The sequence below is a fragment of the Halichoerus grypus genome, chromosome 10, assembly GCF_964656455.1.
Source record: "Halichoerus grypus chromosome 10, mHalGry1.hap1.1, whole genome shotgun sequence".
Taxonomy (NCBI): domain Eukaryota; kingdom Metazoa; phylum Chordata; class Mammalia; order Carnivora; family Phocidae; genus Halichoerus; species Halichoerus grypus.
The window spans coordinates 105194514-105215446 of record NC_135721.1 but is presented as its reverse complement, the minus strand read 5'-3'; the positions used below and the strand labels follow the sequence as shown (position 1 = coordinate 105215446).

Sequence of the window (20933 nt, the reverse complement as noted above, 5' to 3'; positions counted from 1 at the left end):
AAGGGAATTCTGGTATTCCGGGAGAGTGTTTTCTGACACCAACCAATTTTCTGAACCCAGCTGGGTGTCCTACAATGCAATTCAGTTCTGATGCTAACTACTGGGAGTTAGCACCCACTCTACAGCTTAAGTGTTCAGTCCCACAAGTCTGCCCCCCTTGAGATGCTAGGCTACCCGTACCTCTGACCAGCCAGCTACAAATCAGGGGTTCCCACAACCCCCTCTTCAGGTTTGATCATTTGCTGGCATGTCTCACGGTACTAAGAAAGGCACTTATGCTTCCTGGTTTATTATGAAGGACGCAAATGAACAGCAGATGGAAAAGTATGTGGGGCATGGTCTAGAGGGTCTGGAAGGACAGAGCACAGGAGCTTCTGTCCCCACGAGTTGGGGTGTGCCACCTCCCAGCATGTGGATGTGTTCTGCAACCCAGAAACTCGCTCAATGCTGTTCTTCAAGAGTTTTTATAACGCAGTCTCCAGCTACCCGCCTTCCCCAGAGAGTGGTACTGGGGGCTGAAAGTTCCAGTGCTCTAATCACTTGGTCCTTCTAGCCATCAGCCCATCCTGAGGCTATCCAGGGGCCCTACCTTAAGTCACCTCATTGGCAAAAACTCAGATGGGATGAAAGGGACTCCTTATGAATCACAAAAACAAACAAAAACCCCCACTCCTATCACTGAGAAAATTCTAAGGGTTTTAGGAGCTCTGTGCCAGGAACCAGACACAAAGACCAAATCTTATGACACCCCACCTGGGGTGTCATAGCATTCCAGAGGCTGTGTTTCCAGAGGAGCTTGCCCTGTGAGGAGTGTGTGCATGGAGGAGGCCAGAAGGGGGCTGTGAGGAGCCCTTTGTCCAGATCTAAGAGTGGTCTCCTAGGAGGTCTGGGGTGGGCCTGAGAGCCTCATTCACAGTCTCTCCCAGGAGATTCTGAAGCAGACGATCCACAGGGTTCATTGGGAAAGACAAACCCTGCAAGAGAATCAGGACCAAAGAGGAAAAGTTTCCTCTCTTCCCCCACGGCCCCACCCACCCCGCCCCCGGCCTCTGTTTCACCGTTCTCAGTGCTAGTCAGATCCTGGAAACTGCACTTGGAACGTCGAATGGGGAATTTGTCATGCTTTTGCAGATGCATCATGTTTGGGGAAGTTGGAAGCCAAATACTTGGAGTTTCCAAACGGTCTATCCCAGGAGAGAATGGCTGCAGGCTTTGAGAAAATTAGAGAGATTTAGGCTGGCTGCACCCTCTGCTTCTGGGAGCTCTTTCCACTCGAATGCTATTGTCATATGTGGCCTGAGAAATAAAAGAGAAGCCAGACATTCAAGCAGGCACTGCCTCCATCCAGGTTTTCCCCCCAGAAAGTCGATCTAAGCCCTGGCTTCAGGATTTTGAGATAATGGGAGCTTATTTGATTGAGTTCTTTCTGGGTGTCCAAGCGGTGTCTGTGGGGTTGACTCTACCATCTTGATGTTATGCAAGGAAACCGAGATAGGACAACTGGCTAGGAGCCCAAGCTCATGCAACTCTCCACCAGCCAGAGTTGAGAAGTGAAGCAGGGCACCCGGCCCTAGACTCATATTCTTGAAACCACTAGCCTACATGGTCTCTTTAAAACACGTGTGTAAATGTCCCGCAGCTTTCCACTGAAACTCCCAGCGGAGCCTTCTTTTCTTGAGTGCAAAGGAGAAGGGCTATGCCTTTAATGTTTGTCACAGCCTTAGCAGGCCCTGCGGCCTCAGGGCAAAACAAACCACTGAAAAATACCCATGGGCGCATTTCCTACTTCCTCTTACAAAGCCGGGAAATGTGCTCAGTGTTTAAGGGGCTGTCATTGTACCAGTAGTGCTCATGAATCATGGATATACAGGAACTCCCAGGGGTCAATATTCCTAAGAAACCAGACTGGACTCCCCTTACCCGGTCAGGAAAAGATAAAAGGCTAAATTATTCAGAGCAGTTAATCGCTGATTCTCATCCTAAATATCTGAAGAAGTTGGGAATAAGAATTCCCCAGCCTGCTCCAGGAGCCCTGTCTCTGGCAGTTCTATTCCAACCAAATTCTATAAACCAGAGCTTTACAAACTGGCAGCCAGGCTGAAATAACCAGCAGACACAATGTATTTGACTCACACATTGTTATAGTGGGGTTTTTAATCTTTATTATTCTTTCTTTTCCTTTTTTTTTTTTTAAAGTAGGTAGGCTCCATGCCCAGTGTGGAGCCCAGTGTGGGGCTTGAACTCACGACCCTGAGATCATGACCCCGAGCTGAAATCGAGAGTTAGACGTTTAACCGACTGAGCCACCCAGGCGCCCCTTTGTTATTCTTTTATTTTCTTTTTGAATTGGATCTCAACTTTTAAAAATTGGGAAATTTCCCATTTTAAGATGTTTCCTGGCTTCTTTTGAATATTGGAAGACCTAGTCATTTTGCGTCCAAGTTCCCACTTGGCAGTACTTCTCTGGAGCTGGGGAATGAGCTCCCCCTTTAGATGGTCGTATGCACTCCCTTTAGCCCCAGTCACCACCACAGCCACGTACCACCACCAACACTGCTTCCTCCTATAGGCATTAGCATTAATAACTACTAACATCCTGTTGTTCAAGGTCCCTTGTAATTTATGTGTATATGCTTGTATAAGCCCTGCCTCCACAGGTCATACCTAGGAGATGATTATTGCTTGGGGATTTATACCAGATTGCAAAATAACCCTGAATGCCCACCCGACCTGCAGTCCCTAAGTGCCTTACCCCGATGGCATGGTTTGCTTCATGCATGCCAGTTCCAATGTATGGTGGTAGATGTCTGGGACTTTGATCAGGATTCCGTGGCTATCTAGGCTCCTCCTGAAAGACTGCCATGATTGATTAGTGATGTCTGCCATGGTCGCTGCACCTGCTCCCATCAGCCCCATGCTTCCATCCCATTTCCCTTTTTCTTTATTTTGTAGTTCTTCTTTGCCTCTTAATTTTTCTGGCATTTCAGCCACGTCTGAGCTTACTATGTGTCACTCCTAAGCTGTAGCTACCAACATTAGTGAATGTCTTCTTGTTACATCTTGCAAAAGACAGGTTGAATGTTTTTCTAACCCCCAATTGAAGAACTTGAGAAAATTGCCCCATTACAGGTATTTTTCTTCATGAACAACGAAGCTATCCTCCAGGACTGAGCCACGGAAACCCAACCCCCTCTCACCAGGCAAGAGTCTATTGTCAGGCTTGGGCTCTGCCCCTGGAAGGGAGAACAGCCACACTGCCCATGCTGTTCAACTACCTTATTCCCCTTGTTCTGGAACCGATGTCGGGGCCCATCCCAAGAAGTCGAGGGAATCCTCAATGTGCAGGACCCAGCTGACTGTATCCTGGTGTTCCCAGTGTTCTCAGGATGGGCCTGGGTGTTCAGGAAACCCACTCTACTCACCTCTTCCTTATCTTCAGAAGTCATATGAGCAGAGGGTCAGTCCTAAACAAAAAGCAAACTGAGGAAAGAATCACCTACCTGTGTTCTGGGATTGATGGTTAAGTGTGGGCAGGGTCACTTCTACAGACTAAGATTGGAACATGCCAGAAGTCACCACAAACCTCCAAAAGCATTGTTTGCTCTCTGATTTCCCCTGCTCTTTCTTCCCTTGTAATGTTTATAGTTTTCTTATACTGTTCACCTGCCATTTCTACCTCCCCAGTGCTAGGTCCTATAGGCAATGGGAACTTAGTACAACAGCACAATCACATCCTTGGATGCCCCCAGTGTCTGGAGGTGGGCTCTGATTTTCTCACCGCTCCTGGATGGTGGGCAGAAGTTACACTGTCTTTATAGTGCAACAGTCCTTATGACCAATGGGGGGACAAGGGCCTTGGAGGTAAGGTGAGCATCACGCAGCTGCTGAGTGGAAGTATCCTTAATACCAACCTGTCACAGGGGCGCCTGGGTGGCTCAGTTAAGCGTCCAACTCTTGATTTTGGCTCAGGTCATGATCTCAGGGTCATGAGATTGAGCCCTGTGTCAGGCTTCACGCTCATGGGGAAGTCTGCTTGAGCTCCTCTCTCCTCCCTCTGCCCCTCCCCCATGTTCTCTCTCTCTCAAAAATAAGTAAGTCTTTTAAAAAAAACAACCTCTAACAACTGTGTGAGTTTAAAGACAACACAAAAACACATATACATGTTGAAGTTTCTTAGAAGTGGCTTATCTAGGGGAAAAAAGAGCATTTATCAAAGGAATAGTAAGCAGTGAAATAGAATATTAGTCCATAGGTGAACACCTGAGAGGAAAAAATTAAATGCCCAAGTCGTAACTGCATAGTTTGACAATTTTTTAAAATGTTATAAAGTTATCACGTACATCAAGATACAGAATATTATCAACATCCCAGAAGCTTCCCTCATGCTCCAGTCCAATCAGTATCACCTTCATCCTGAAGTAACCACCATTCTAACTTCAGTCAATATTGAGATTAGTTTTTCTAGAAGTTTCAGAACTTTATATTAACAGAATCATACAGTCTGTAGTCTTCTGCATCTGGCTTCATTTTTGTTGTTGTTGTATATAGCCATAGTTGGGCTTTTTTTTTTTTTTTCATTGTTATACAGTATTTGAATACATTACAATTTATTTATCCATTCCATGGTTGATAGACACTTGGATTGTTTCCAGCGTATGACTATAATAAGTAGTGATGTTATGAACACTTGTACTGTGGAGAGAAATGTAAAGACTTAAGAATAACTGCCTCTGAAATAAAAATTCAATACAATCAAGGAAAACAAAGCATTTCCCTAGAAAGATTCTCTTCTATATGAATTTCCTAAATGATGACACCCAGAATGGGATGTTTTCTGCCCCTTCAGCAGTCTCCTACACTGAAACATTTTATATGGTTGAGTGGGCTATGGCCAAAGTCTTCTGCAAAGAAAATGCTTCCCCAAAGCTCTAAACGTTGACTTACCACAAAGCATTTCTAGTACTTTCTAGCATTTCACCACTAGAGGGCAAGAACGACTCCGTGATGCTTGGCTTTGCCAGACCTGGAGTCAAAATGATTAATCACGGCTAGGCAAAAACAAGAAGCCAGACAGAAAAGGGGAAGAGCACAGGAAGGCAAAATAAACATCCATAAACTTAAACTGTTCTGGGTAGGGAGGGTATGAAAAATGTCACCCATGAGTCACTTTCTTTCTTTCCGTCTTTCCTTTCTCCTTCCAGTTCTTAAAAATCAGTTCCAGGGTCCTCACTTGTTGAAACCACCACTTAGCAAGGCAGGACTGGGTCAGACAGATCGCAAAGGATGTTTTTCAGCACAGCCTAGAGCCTTGATTAGGGAGGGAGGGAAGCTTATGAACCCTCAAAACCCAGGGGTTCTGGGCAAGCAACAGGGAATCCTGCCACCTCTTCTGCCTTACAAGTAATATTTCTTCCACTAAAACCACAGCGTTGACTGAAGTCAAGACACTGGTGGGTAAGCTGTGACACCTCTCATCTCTCCCCCCCTCCCTCCATCCACCCCCTCTCACCTCCCACAGACTTACCCAAGATTACAGACTGAGATGTGTTGCTTTTGTTGGGGGGGGCAGGAAAGGGGGAGGCAGGGTAGGGAAATTCATTATGAAGCCAGTTGCCTTCAGACTATTTATAATAAATTTCTACTAGAAAAGGACATTTGGCTGACAACCGTTTTCTTCTGCCTGGGCATGACCAAATACAGTAAGAATTCAAAATGAAAACTGAAAAGCAAGGAAGAAGAGCCTACAGCTGGAGCAGTCTGTTTTCACATCCCACGCTGGCGAATGACAAACTTAGAGAGGAGCCTCCTGTGTATTCCCTGTCCCCATTATCTCCTTTTGCTTCTCTGAAGGGCTAAGAAGCCTTCAGTGTTAGCCAAGGCTCCTTCCCGCTGCAGCTTAATTTTCCTTTCATAATTTTAAATACAGATCATGTCTACAGCGCAGCAATTAATGGATAGCCTAAAGACTTATTTTTTCAAACTAATTGATATGTAGGAGAAGTTTAAATAACATAATAGGGAAAGGGGAAATTTTAATGATGTGTGCACAGTGACTTTGGAATTTCTTTTTGTTGTGAAAGTAGCAAAAACATCTGATTAATAAGGAGATGTGACCAAAATATAGAATTGATCTGGAAATCTTACCCTCCTGACATTCTTGAGCATGTGATTTGGAAGGGAGGAAGATTCAGACATCTCAGAAATGCGGGTGAGGTGAGGTTCAAGTCCTCCCCACCGCCATCAATTCTAGAGTATTGCTCATAAGAGAAATGAAGGCCAGAATATATTTCAAGTTGTGCTCTTAGGTAAGCAATAAGAAATGGGGAAACGATGCTAGTATTTCTATTGTAATTCTGTGGCCAAATCCCTCTCTTGATTTAGACTTGGGAGGGAAGTCTATAAAGGTCAAGTTCACCCAGCTGTAACAGAACATTCCAAATCACCAGCTCTTCCTGACTCAGGACTCCCTCCAACTTCTAAGAAATACAAGAAATGTGTTGTAATTAATGACATTTCCTGCAAAACAGGACAAGACAAAACAACCCACCTTTCTAATTTCTCCATTCTGCATTCTAGCAAGTTTAATAGGAAGGTTCAGAACCTCACCAAAGAAAGAATACTTCTTCAAATGGGGGAAAGCAAGAACATCTTATTTTAAGAAGCAAGTGAGTAATGTATGATTGGAGATTATGATGGCAATGTTTCCAACGTCAGAACTCGGCGTTTGTAAGGAAACAGAATTCATACCAAGCATAAAGAATAGAGGAGAAAATCCCTTACTTTTAAAATGTACTTTTTTCACACTGGATTCATACTACACTCGATCTTAGCCAAAAGGCCGAGAAGCGATTCACACTGTATTCATGTCATGAAAATATATGAATGACTTTGGCCAAGCCACTTACACTTTATGGTCTTCAGTCTTTTCAAATATAAAATTACCACATGGATTGGTGACTTTTTGGGACCCCTCGGTGCTAACCACATACTTTATTTTGGTAGCCCTAGACGTGTTTAGTTTAAGTAGACATCAGGTGAACGGAATTGAATAAATAATAATCCTTAGTCCAGGATACACCCCTCAAATGGGTCCACACAAGATGATATTGGTCATATATTTATAATATAATTAATACCAGTGAAATAATTATACAACCCAAAAACAAGAACACTGGCTTCTCCCTGCTCTGGTATCCCTGCCTCTCTCTCCCCACCCTCTTATCCTCCAAGGTAAATCTCAATCTTGTATGTATAATTCTTGTACTTTTATATTTGCATAGGTATATGAATCCACATCCATTATACATATATATATGCACATACATATATATATACATGTATATACATCATATGCATGTGTATTCCTGACATTTTATTGACATTCCTGTGGTATTTTATTTTTTGGTTTTAGTTGTTTTTAACTTCATAAAATAGCATCAAATGAAGTTAAAAGTATCTACTGAACTATGAGAATATATGTAAATTTATCATGATCAAGTATTATACCATATATAATCTTTTGAGACCTGTTTTTCACTTAAAAATATATTGATAGACCAACAGAAAGTGCACATATATTCGCCAAAAGATATGTACTAGAATGGTCATAGCTGCACTCTTTATAATAGCCCCAAACTGGAACTGGCCAAATGTCCATCAAGCATTACATCAATAAATACAATGTAACATATTCACACAATTTAATACTATACAGCAATGAAAATGGACACAATGGCATACAGAATAATGGATGATTTCCACAAACAAAATATTACATGAAAGAAGCCAGATACAAAAAAAGTATATGTGGTTTATTACATGTATATGAAGTTAAAAGAATAGCTATCTATCCTACTAAGATAGGGTGGGGGACAGGGTGGCTAGTGATTGGAAGGTGGTGAGAAGGGAACTTCTGGAGTGTTGGTAATATTCTTTTTCCTGATCTGGGTGCTGGTTAAATGGATGTGGTCACTTCGTGGGAAAAAAAAAAAAAACAACTACCCATAAATCTATACATTTATTGTACCAGTTATTGTTGATACCATTTCCAAAACTCAGTAACCTAAAACAGTAAGTATTCAATATTAGTCATAAGTTGGTGAGAATTCTTCTGCTCTTGATTGGACTCAAACATGTGTTAGCTAAAAGCCAGGTACACTGCTTTGCTGATCTTGGCCAGACTGTCTTTCAAGTTCGGGGGTCAGCTGGCTTTAGGCCGATCTAAGATGGCCTCAGTTAGAACAACAGGATCTCTCCAAATGGTCTCTCGTCTGCCAGTAGGTGAGCTCAGGCTTGTTCACATGTTGGTAGTAGGGTTCAAAAAGCAAGAGTGGAAGCACAGGAGGCATTTTAAGAAATGGGACAGTGTCACTTTTGCCATATTATATTCACACAAAAAAAAGGGCGCAAGTGAGGAGTGAGGAAATGCAGTCTTTTTAAAAATTGACCTACTACAATTATGATATATGCACTTTTCTTTATGTAGATACTAATACATATTTTTAAATTAAATTAAGGGGCGCCTGGGTGGCTCATTCGTTAAGCATCTGCCTTTGGCTCAGGTCATGATCCCAGGGTCCTGGGATCGAGCCCCTCATCGGGCTCCCTGCTCCGCTGGAAGCCTGCTTCTCCCTCTCCCACTCCCCCTGCTTGTGTTCCCTCTCTCACTGCGTTGCTGTCAAATAAATAAATAAAATCTTTAAAAAATAATAATAATAAAATAAAATTAACTATATGTCTATACGATTTATCTACATTGCTAGGTGTGATCCCAGTTTGCTTTGACTTCTAACACTCTATTCCATGAATATATTACAGTTTGTGTATCCACTCTCCTGTTGATGGGCATTTTAGGGATTTCCAGGTTATCACTGTTATAAGCAGATCTGCTATGAACATTCCTGCACATATCCCCTAGTATGCAAACTCTGTTCAAGAGTTTTTCTTGGCTGTATACCAAAGTGTGAAATTGCTATGTCATAGGGAATATGAATTTACAAAATGATACGAAATAGTCTTCCAAAGTAATTGCACCATTTTACACTTCCCTCGGTAGTATATGAGAGACCCTGTTGATTCAGACACTTGTCAACGGTTGATATTCAAGTCAGTCTTCTTACTATTTCCCATAAATAAGTATAAGATGGTATAGCATTGAAGCCTTTTTTGCCTTTCTCTGATGAAGAGAATGAAGAAAATGATCGTTTCTTTTTGTTTGTTGTTGCTTTGGTTTTAGCCATATGTGTTTCTTAAGTAAAATACCTATTTGTATTTTTTGCTTATTTTTTAAGCTAGGTTATTTTTCTCATTGCTTTATAGCAATTTTTATATATTCTCAATCCTATGCTTTTGTCAGATGTGTGTGTTGTGAACATCTTTGTCAGTTCACAACTTGTTTCTCACTTTATTCAAGGTGTCATTGGATTAACAAATTTCTTAATTTAAAGCATTTAATTTTTGCTTTAATGTTAGTTATTGAGGCTTGGTTCAGCAACACTTAAATACCCCAAGGTCTGAAATATATTTATTTATACTTATTCTAAAAGTTTTAAAGTTTTAGTTTTGGCTTTTAAATCTTTGTTGGAATTTTATCTTTGTACATAGTGTGTGGTGAGGATCAAATTTCATATTTATTTAAATAGATGGCCATCTTTTTAAAACTTCACCTATTGGGGCGCCTGGGTGGCTCAGTCGGTTAAGCGGCTGCCTTCGGCTCAGATCATGATCCTAGGGTCCTGGGATCGAGCCCCGCATCCAGCTCCCTGCTCAGCGGGGAGCCTTCTTCTCCTTCTCCCTCTGCCTGCCACTCTGTCTACTTGTGCTTTCTCTCTCTCTGTCAAATAAATAAACAAAATCTTAAAAAAAAAAATAAAAATACAACTGCATCTCTTAAATAATTTCTTTTTTTCCCATCGGTCTGCCATGCCACCATGTTCATATATCAAAGTTCCATACACCCATGGGTTAATTTCTGGGCTACCTATTCTATTCCATTGGTGAACTTGTCTATCCTTGTGTCTGAACCAATCTCTTGATTACTGTAACTCCAAAACACAGCCTGTTTCTGGTAAGATGCCCCTCCCTATTCCTAACTGGCTCATGCACTTCTGAGGCCAGCAGTTAAGAAAAGTGAGCTCATTCTTGACTGGCTCAATAGCTTTAATTCATCTTAAAGAAGCACCAAATCTGGAACTTTTTTGGTCAATATCATCTGCTGACAAATAGAAAATATTTCAAAATAACCCAGCCTGTACTTGTTCAGCTTTCTTTCCACATTATGAAAATCATAACAAATATCTCTAAGCCCATGATTCTCAAACTTTAATATACATGTGAATTACCTGGAGATCTTGTTAAAAATGCAAATTCTGTGGTGAATGGAGGCAATACCGCTGGTCCTAGAACCACACTATGAGGATCGAGGCTTTATAAAGTGATTTTATCCCACACAGCTGAGTTGCAGAACTTTTTCTTCTAGAGATGGCCTTCTAGCTATCTTTTGAAAACATTTTGAATTTTTTACCTCAGTCTTCGGTCAAGTCAAAAACCTTTCTTGTTTCTTGTTGAGGTCTTTTTTCCAGTATAGGCTCAAGTTGATGTCTATTAGACCAAATAAAATATTTTCCTGCAAAGGTTATGGATTATTCAACTGAATAAATATCTACTTGAATGTGATAAGACCTGGATAACACAATGGGAATAGGAGAGGAAAGAAAAAAAAACCCATAATATCCTGTTCTCCAGTCTACCTACCGTGATAATATATATATCAATTTTCCCTTTGTTCCTCCTTTATTCTACAAAAAAGCTCCCACCAACTTTTTATTCTAGCAAGTCATTGAGGGAATACAAATATGTAAGCTTCTTGCTAGTGTTTGGTAGGAGAGGAGGTCATTATACGTAATTGGAGACTGTCATTTAAAAATAACTGAGTTTAGGGGCGCCTGGGTGGCTCAGTCATTAAGCGTCTGCCTTCGGCTCAGGTCATGATCCCAGGGTCCTGGGATGGAGTCCCACATCAGGCTCCCTGCTCGGCGGGAAGCCTGCTTCTCCCTCTCCCACTCCCCCTGCTTGTGTTCCCTCTCTCGCTGTGTCTCTCTCTATCAAATAAATGAATAAAATATATTAAAAAAAGAAAAAAAAGAATAACTGAGTTTGAATTCCGACTTCATTATTTACCAGTTGTGTGACTAGCTGTGTCACTTAGCCATTAAATAATAATAGTATTTACTGCCTAGAATAATGGGAGACTTCAAAGAGGCAATTCGCAGAGATAATCCATGCCAGTCACTTAACCTAGTACCCAGCATATAGTAAATGTTCAATAAATATTCATAGTCATAGTCATTACAGAACAGTTACTAAAGGCCTAGGAGAAGAAAACCCTGTGCTTAAAGCATTGGCTATTGGTTTGTTTTATGTGTGGTAACTGTAGACTTTGATTTCATGGAATAACTCAGAGTCAAGTCTCTCTACGGTGATTCACAATTCCCAAATCAATAATACTCACTGATTTGGCAATTCATCTTGCATGACTAGCTCATGTCATTATAGGATTTTGCCTTGGCTCACCAATTATATATTTTTTAAGTTTCTAACCCTTTAGAAACAACTTATATACGATTCAAGATTCCCCAAGCAACTCCCTAGAGCCAATTATATACATTAGTGGGTGCTCAATAACTATTCATTCCTCAATTCAGTGATTAGTTGAAGTAATCCACATACCTCCACAGGGACCCATGCTGGGTGAATCAGGAAAAGCATCTTAAGGCTTATTCTCTTCAAGAAATTGGTATATTATCAGTGTGTTCACATTTGTTTCTTGAACATGATTTTCCTGATGTCTTAAGAGAACTCACAAGAAGAGTTCATATGCTGATAGGATAATCATCAATGAGTTTCCAAATTCAATTAGAAACTAAATAATTCCAATCAGTTGCTTGACTTTCAACACATTATTTTGACCTCATAGTAGACCTAACTTTCTTGAAAGAGTCCATACCATCATGGTGTCCATGTTTGACTTGACAGACAAATCTCTAATTGTATTCTGTTATATGGTTCTCAAGTTGGTTACTGATTTATTAAATAAATATTAGACATAAAAATAAATATTTTAGGGGAGTAAGAGAAGAAGGTGAACAAAACTTTGTGGATGAGTAAAGGGGAAAGAAAGCCAAATTGCCAGTTATTTTTCTGCTAAATTTTAATCCAAAAGACTATATTTTAAATCAGGTTTCATGTCTCAATCAGTGACATTTCTACTTGAAAATATTGATTGCATTTGGCTCACAAGTATGAAATGAAACATACTTGCATAAAGCAAACAAGTTTAATTTGTGTATTTGTATTAATGACATTTGATCAAGGCACAGGAACTGTTAGTAAAGAATCATGTACTTACTCTGTTTGTTTGAGACATAAATGATGGAAAGTCATTAATTGTTGAGATGGGCCATTTTCTTTGAGACAGAGCATTTGATTAAAAGACAGGCTAAAGAGAAGAAATGCCAATTAACTTTTTAGTTATTTGAAAAGCATTGAAAATGCATTTTGACCGTTAGATATTAAAAATTTATTTTAAAGCAAAAGCCTTTTCCTTTAAACATACATTAATTATATCTCTGGTGTTATTATTCAATTATTATGCAAAAGCAATTTTCTTAAGGATATGGTTATATTTTTGTTATTAAATCCAGTGCAGTAACAGATTTGGAATACATTGGGTCTTCTGATGGGATAAACTCTTTTTGAATATGCTCACTATACCACACATTATTTATTCATCTCAGTGTTCAGCATAGTTTTTCTTGATAGCCTTTCTTTCGCTTGAAATGTTATATAACAAAAACAGCAGAACCAATTGGCATTTGGGTTTATCCCACTGTTCCATATGCTGCTGGATGAAGAGGGAAATAAATGTGCATCATCACTATGCTGGGCACATTTCAGCCTTTCTTTTCTCTGGTACATCAATTTCTCTTCTCACAGAAATAATTTCACAGCAGTTTGAACTCCTGTTTATAAGCAAGTCAAATAATACCAACATGCATCAGACAGTGGGACACATCCATCTCAAAATCCCTGCAATTTGCACACACCTAAAATATGTCAGCTAATAAACTCAAATTAAGTTAATGTCTTAGTTTGGGTTCCCCCAGAAGCAGACCCTGGGACAGGGATGTGAGTACAAGGAGTGTTTCTGAGAAGTGAGGAATAGATCTCATTTGGGATCACTTCTCAGAAACATTCCTTGAACACACACCCTTGCCTCAAGGTCTGGTACATCTGAAATTAATATAACACTGTATGTTAACTATACTGGAATTTAAATAACTAAGTAAACAAATAAATAAATATCAAATAAAAATGAGTGCCTGAGAAGTGATCCCAGGAAACTAGTAGGGGGTAGGGAAGTGAAGTAGGAAAGCGAAGGCAGCCAATAAAAATGTGTGTTTGTTATCAAGTAAGTTACGACTGTGGGCAACTGGTGCTCAGTCCTAGTAGGGAACTCTGGAGGAGTATTTAGAACATGCACTTTAGAGTTATTCCATCCAAGGGTTAGGGCCCTTGGGGTATACATATGCCACCTCCTGGGTGGCACTTCTAGCCAGCTATGCTCTCCACTAGAGAAAACAGGCAGTTGGAAATAGGGCAGTCTGCATTGCAGTGGTTGTTCTGCAGAGTTCTATGTTGGGCAATGATATTCACTGTTATAGTTAGCCTCCAGAATTGAGTGAAAAGCCCCCCAAGATTATATTGTTATAGCCTTAATAATTCAACTTTTGATGGCATTGAACCCAATACCTTGTATCTGATATAAGTACCTTGACAATAGTCAAGTGTGTTTACAAAATATTTTCTAAATTTGTTTACAAAATATTTTCTAAATCTGACACTACTGTCTTGGCAAAACTTAATAATTAAATATATGAATGATTATCAATAATATGTGTATATAGGAATCGCCTGCAACTTATTTATGTTCTAAATCAGTGGTTCTCAAACTTTAGGATTCATCAGAAGCAGCCATGAATGATACCCACAGATGCCTGAGTCCTCACACCCAAAGTTCCTAAATTCAGTACATTTGGTGTGGGCCTGAGAACTTGCATTTCTAACAAGATCCCAGGTGATGCTGATGTCCTGTGTAACCTCACACACTTTGCTTCTCCCTGCCCTAATCATTTCTGTGTTTATCATTATTACCAAAAGAAGTATGTTATATTCTTCAGATAAAAAATGTTGAAATATATTTTCAATCTAATTCTAACTGGAAGAGCTAAGCAGAGGACGTTTTTCCCACCCCGGAAGAAGTCAAACAACTTAGGAGTGGAATCTGAAATATTCTACCCATGGCTGAAAATTCTGTCGTATCTTTTTTTTTTCTTTTTAAGATTTTTATTTATTTATTTGAGAGAGAGAATGAGAGACAGAGAGCACGAGAGGGAAGAGGGTCAGAGGGAGAAGCAGACTCCCCGCCGAGCAGGGAGCCCGATGCGGGACTCGATCCAGGGACTCCAGGATCATGACCTGAGCCAAAGGCAGTCGCTTAACCAACTGAGCCACCCAGGCGCCCTGTCGTATCTTTTTGATTGACATGTATTGAAAGATGGTCATTCATAATTAGGACTCATAGGTAAGGATTAGGTTGATAGGTTTCTGAGTGGGGTTTTGGATAGCACTATCAAAACTTATGCATGTAATCATGTTTTCCACTATTCCTAGGTCACTGATCTCTGCTGCATCATGGGATATTTTCAAATTTTAGATGTTTTATTCTACTTGGCATACAATTAGATAAAATGGCTCTGTCTTTAAAACATAATTCAGAGTTCTTATATTTTTCCTTTTTAAATTATTTTGTAATGTAATTGTATGTGCAACAGAGAGTAAGGGGAAAGTGACACAGGTCGGCCCTTGATAAAATTTGGTGGCAGTCACTTGGACAAGTATGCAAAAGGACTGGAGTTTAATGATGTCCGGTACTTAGAGTCTTAGGTAATTCCTACTCTGTGACACCAAGGACAGGGAAACGCTTTTGTGCTATTATTGCATGTTGCTTATAACTTGATCTTGGTACTTATCTCAGCGTATCACATCATTGTTTAAGGCTTCATATCCTCCCACTGGTCTGGGGACTCCTTGAAACTAGAGCTATGTCTCATTCATATCTCTACACTTAGCATTAATCACAGTGCCAGGTATATGGAAGGGTACTCACTACATTTTAGATAAATGAGTGAATAAATTATTGAATGTGTGAGAGAGTAAAGGCCAAAAAATGAGTAAAGGTTGAGATTGAGCCATGATTCAGTGGCATTTGCCATCCAGAACTATACTGCAAGCATCGGGTTGTGTACCATGATCTGAGATTATGGGGGCTCTCTGGCTGGCAAGGCCAACCAAGAACCAGAACAGATGTGGTAGAACCTACTAGACTTTCTGTCACCAGTAGCTTTCCCTGAAGACATTTATTCCTGTCTAAGTAAGGATGCCGATGATCTGTCAGAAGGGCTTTTAGTACTCTATATTGGATAATCTGAAGAAATCACCCAAGTTTTTGGAAGCAACCTCAGGGTTGTGCATGCCAGGAGATTGTTAATTGATGAGAAGGTGGAAGCAGAAAGTAAGATTTAGCTGACTAGCTCTGCCTTGTTGTCTAAGCAAAGAAAAAGGAATCATATTTTGTCATTGATTTGCAGTAGCACTTAATTGAAGTCACCCAGGGCTGCCTTTACAAGAGTAACTTCATTATAGCCATACACTATAGGTTCTATAGACACTTTTAATCCAGTGATAACAAAAGAAGAAAAGGGAGATTTTTTTTTCATGCCTGCATTTTCCTCGTAGAAGAGAAATAGATCAAGAGTGATGGAAAGTAATAATGCCCCTGGGTTTCATAGCACTAGCTCTTTTTTTCTTATAGCTATAAAGTACTCAAGATTTATTGTTAGGATTATTCTCTCATGCTACTTTAAATTCATAATAATCAAATAAGCCCCTTTAAGAGGCCATCTTTATGGTATAAAAATTGGCTAAGAAAGATGAATCATAAATAGGAGAAACACTTATAATATCTACATGTATGTTCAGCATTCCCCTAAACTTAATGTAAATCATGCAACATAAATTATTTATGCAAGTATGTACTGGTTAGCGTCACATTAGCTGCTGTGACAAACAGTACCAAAATGTCACTTGCTTCATACAATAAAATGTTATTTTTTTTCCCATGTAACAAAGTCCAGTGTGGGTGTTTCTGGTTGGTGGATAGCATGCTTCCACATGCTAATTCAGAGCACCAAGTTCTTTTCATAATGTGACTCCACCATCCTCTAGAACCTTGCTGGAAAAGGGAAAGAAACAGTGGAGATCCCTCGCATGCCTCTAAAAAGTCCTGCCTTGACTTCTAGAGGCAAGAACTGGTCAAACGGTCAACGCCTGGGTGCAAAGATAGCGAGAAGGGCTTGGAAACATTGTCCCTGCCTAGGCAGTGCCATGCAAGCACAACAGACCCCATGGAAGGAGGAATGGATTGGGGGATAACTAGTCATTTTCTGCACTGTTGACCAAGATAATGGAATTCAAATCTGCTATACCTAGAATTACTCTAAATTGACTGCCCCTTGTATAAGACCCCAATGATAAAGTCCGTGGAGTAACCACTTTGTGTTCCAAATCACCTCTGCAGACCTCTTGGAAAAAAGGGATCCATCAGCAGAAGGATCTAGACTAGAAGACTTAAAAAAGACATTTCTATAAAAACACCTTGCAGTTAGGTTTATCAGATTTCCCATCCCAAACCCTATGCATTTAGCACAGTCACATCACCACAAGTTGGCAAATGAGGAAATGGGAGAATAGGGAGACATCCCAAACTATTTAGCAACTGCCTTCCAGAGGAGCTAAGTGAAGTGTTCTCTCCTTCCCAGTGATTGGTGCCTTATCAAAGATTCAGGACACCAGGGCCATGTAGTTATGTTTCCATTTATTCAGCAAAGAGGTTGGAGGCCAATCCCAGAGTGGAGAGGCCTCAGGAGACTTTTAGATCAAGTACAAAGACAGATTCATGGAATATACTACCCAGATATTTCAAAGGTTGTAAATTGACCTGCACAGTGTTGTTGGTTTTTTTTTAAGTTTATTTATTTATTTTTTTAATCAATCTCTACACCCAACATGGGGCTTGAACCCATGAGCCCAAGATCAAGAGTCACAGGCTCCTCCAGCTGAGCCAGCCAAGCACCCCAGACCTGTACAGTGTTTTATACATTTCTAACTTAGGTGCCAACACTGACAAACCAGAAGATTTAACATGAAAATCCAGATTGCTAACTTCTTTTGAAAAAATCAGATGTAGCAACCTCTGGCATGCATGTGGCAGCAATCTAGGTGGCAAGATTGGGTGGCTGCTCTTTGTAGCCGAGGAACGCCCTCTGTGGTCACCACGTTCCAGCCCAGCCCCAGACACTCATTTACCTTTTTACCCAGCCCTGGGTCAGTTTGTTCTCTGAGAAATTCCATCATAGTTTTCCAACTTCACCTTGGGTGAAGAATTCAGGAATGACAATCAGACTTCTCAAAACCCCTGAGGCCAGGAGAACAAATGTCTCATTTATTCTCAAATCAAGTTGGAAACAGCCAACATAAAACCACAGTGATTTAGCCAGAAGACATAAATATTATATTTAGAAGGAGTGACTATATAATTAGGAAATACTGTCTCCCTAAGAATCAAAATCAATTATCCTGATAAAACCCTAGGACTGCTAACCGCTCTTGAATATATTATAAAAAGAAAAAGAAAAAACCAAAACTAATTTTAGGTGATCAGGAGAAGGGCGTTCTCCAGGGACATGGCTGAGTTCATTCCAGGACGTTTGACATAGCCTGTCTCTTTTTTTTTTAAATGCACAGGCTTTAATTCGAGAGAGAACGTTCTTAGCTAGGGCTCAAGGTGGATAATTACTGATGCTTTTGGTAAGTCTTAAAAGGAGTTAAGACAAAGGTGTGTGCCTATGAGGAGACTCTGGTCCAAAGGAGGACCCACACAGGGGCTGGACCCTCTGTGAGAATAAGGTGTCAGCGACCACTTCTGGAATATCTCAAAGGATCCCAGCCCAAGACATCCCCCAGAGAATGTTTTTCCGGAGCTCCCCCTTATCTGAGATGGCTATGTGCACCATCTGCACTATAGACATTTGTTTCTAATGTGACTCAGTACAGGAATTGAATTCATAATGTAAATTCAATTCTTCCCTGCTGGTGGCATTCCACTTGATTGAAAAGAAATACACACTTCATCTAAAAATAATTAGCCTTTGAACGGCCTTTTATTTCAATTGACTTGAGGCTTTTTATTGATTCCTTTAGGGTTTATGTGGTAGAGAGAATAGAATTCTCCTGGTGTGGTCTTTCTTAGCTTCTTACCGATGGGCGTAGATCATCCTTCACTGTCATACCCTTGCTCCTTATAGTGCAGCTAATCAGGAGCCACAAACTGGTGACCTGCAAACTAAATTGAGCCTTTTACTTGACTCTTGGTACCTATATACATTTTTGAATTTGAGTGTTTAAACATGAAATACTATTCCAGTTGGCCACAGGTCTTGGTGCCTCTCTACTGCCTTATACCAAATGTAATTCACAGATTTATGTTGATTCTTGGGCTCCATAGGTATGTGAATTTGGAGATTCTGAAATTAATGAACATGTATTAAACTAGTTAATACATGAAAAGTCCTGTGGCACCTGGGAGGCTCAGTTGGTTAAGGGTCTGCTTTCAGCTCAGGTCATGATCGCAGGGTCCTGGGATGGAGCCTCACATCAGGATCCCTGCTCCACGGGGAGTCTGCTTCTCCCTCTACTATTCCCTCTGCTTATGTTCTCTCTCTCTCAAATAAATAAATAAATAAAATCTTAAAAAAAAAGGTCCTAAGAACAGTGCCTGCCACATAATAGGAACTCAGTAAATTATAATTAAATCATCATTATTTTTACTGTTCTATATTTCATTACAATTTACTAGCAATATTTACTAGATCAGTTCTACCAAGAGATTTTTTTTCTTGTAAACTGGGATGTTTTTCTTCTTCCAATTTTTCATTTGTTTGTTCCTTCTTGTAGTATATGGTTCTTTACAGAAATAATCTGATTAAATTAGACTGCACTTAATGGCAAACAGGAAAACAGCCAGCTGACCAAATAAACAGATCCTAAGCTGAAGAATTACATAGTGGGGGGTGAAAAGCCAGTGTCTTCTAAGCATGACAGATGCAAATAGAAAAACCCAGTGAAGGCTGAGAAATAGACCAGGCTAATTGCAGCTGGGTGAGAGTCCCTATTGTTTCCAATAGCCTGTATCTTGTTACTAAACGGGCAGCATGTTAGTAAGACCCTATGCCATGGAACCCTTCCTTATCATCACTTTTCAGTAAAAGACAATTTCCAATTATTTTGTAAAAGCATTCTAAAATCTTAGACATGCCCCAAAAATACAGTGGAGTTATTTGTGATTCTACTCTCAACATACAGCAGAGCAGGTTACTGAGATCATCACGAATTCTATTTTTACAGAATGGGAGTTGGCTTTGAATGGGGGGGATGGAGCCCTGGATTAAGTGGCAAGAGTTTGGTGTTCAGATCTTGATTCTGCACTAAAACGCTGGAGTGGTAAGCTTCAGTTTCCTTAGTTAAGGAATGACAGTTAATAATGTGCTAAATGTGCATTCACTCAAAGTTATAAGTCTCTTAACTTCTTTGGCCCAGAGCACGGGTCTTCAGAGATTTAAACCATCTTTTGGTATTTTAAGTACAGTGGTAACTTTCAGTTTGACAAGAGGTCACTGGCCTGTGATTACTCATTTTGGTAAAATAAAAATTTCTTCCCTCACTCACAATTATTTTTATTCCCAGCTCTGATAGACCCCAGCTGAGTCATCCTACAGAAAGCACTTCACTAAAAATAGAAAACTCCTAGGCCTTAATAGTAGGCACCTCTAAGGGGAGAATACTCCAGGACAGACACAAAAATTTCAAGGCCCGGAGCACATACATTCACTGAGATGAAGTGGCTTGCCAGGTAGCAAAATTATTGACTCCCATTATAGTATTATTTGCTTTTAGATGCTGAATGGTGGTGGTATGTATACAAAGCAGCAAGAGTATGGCTCTTGGGACAGGACAAACAATTCATCCCATGTCAACGCCCCAGAATTTCATGCACAATTTTGAAAGAAATTATGGAGGTCATGGGGGACATGCTACAATAACACTGCCTAAAAACACAAAACTTCACTGGTGTGCAATTATAAATATTTATGTAGTTCATGAATTTGCAGAGTTCAGCCAATCCGGACTGAGTAGAGCTTAGCTGGGCTTGGTCATACATTTATGATTAGGTATAGGTCAGGTAGGTGACTCTACTGATCTCAGCTGGACTTGTTTCCATATCAGTATACTGGCCACTTGCTGGTTGATCTTGGACAATTCAGGCTGTGTGACTGGGATGACTGGAGTGACCCAGTTATGTTCCTCTACCAGACTAGACCGGGCATGTTCCCATGGCCATACCAGAGTAACAGGAATGAAAGTTGAAATGCACAAGTGCTTTCTCAAGCCTCTCCTTGGGCCATGTCTGCTAACACCCTATTGGCCAAAATAAGTCACATGACCACCTCATATTCAAAAGGTAGAGAAGTAGCCTGTACCGCTTTAATAAGAGCAACTTAAGCTCAGAAGGCAAAGGCTGTGGATACAGAGAGAGAGAGATGAGGCATTGAGGCCATTAATCCAGTCAGTTTACAAAAGAGGAGAATCAACTAGGTTCTGGTCCTAGCTTTACTATTAGCAAGCTGTATCCTTGAGAAAGCTGCTTAACTTCTTTCAGCCACAGTTTTATACTAAGTTAAAGGAAAAGATTTGACTAT

At 40.2% G+C, this 20933-nt stretch overlaps 1 protein-coding gene and 1 pseudogene across 2 annotated transcripts in view; one reads left to right on the top strand and one right to left on the bottom strand.

Annotated features, from left to right (window-relative positions):
• PLCB1 (phospholipase C beta 1) overlaps window positions 1-20933 on the top strand; it is a 663588-nt gene that overhangs the window by 625450 nt on the left and 17205 nt on the right. The window lies entirely within an intron of this gene.
• On the bottom strand, window positions 6709-6850 carry LOC118554688 (U2 spliceosomal RNA; annotated as a pseudogene).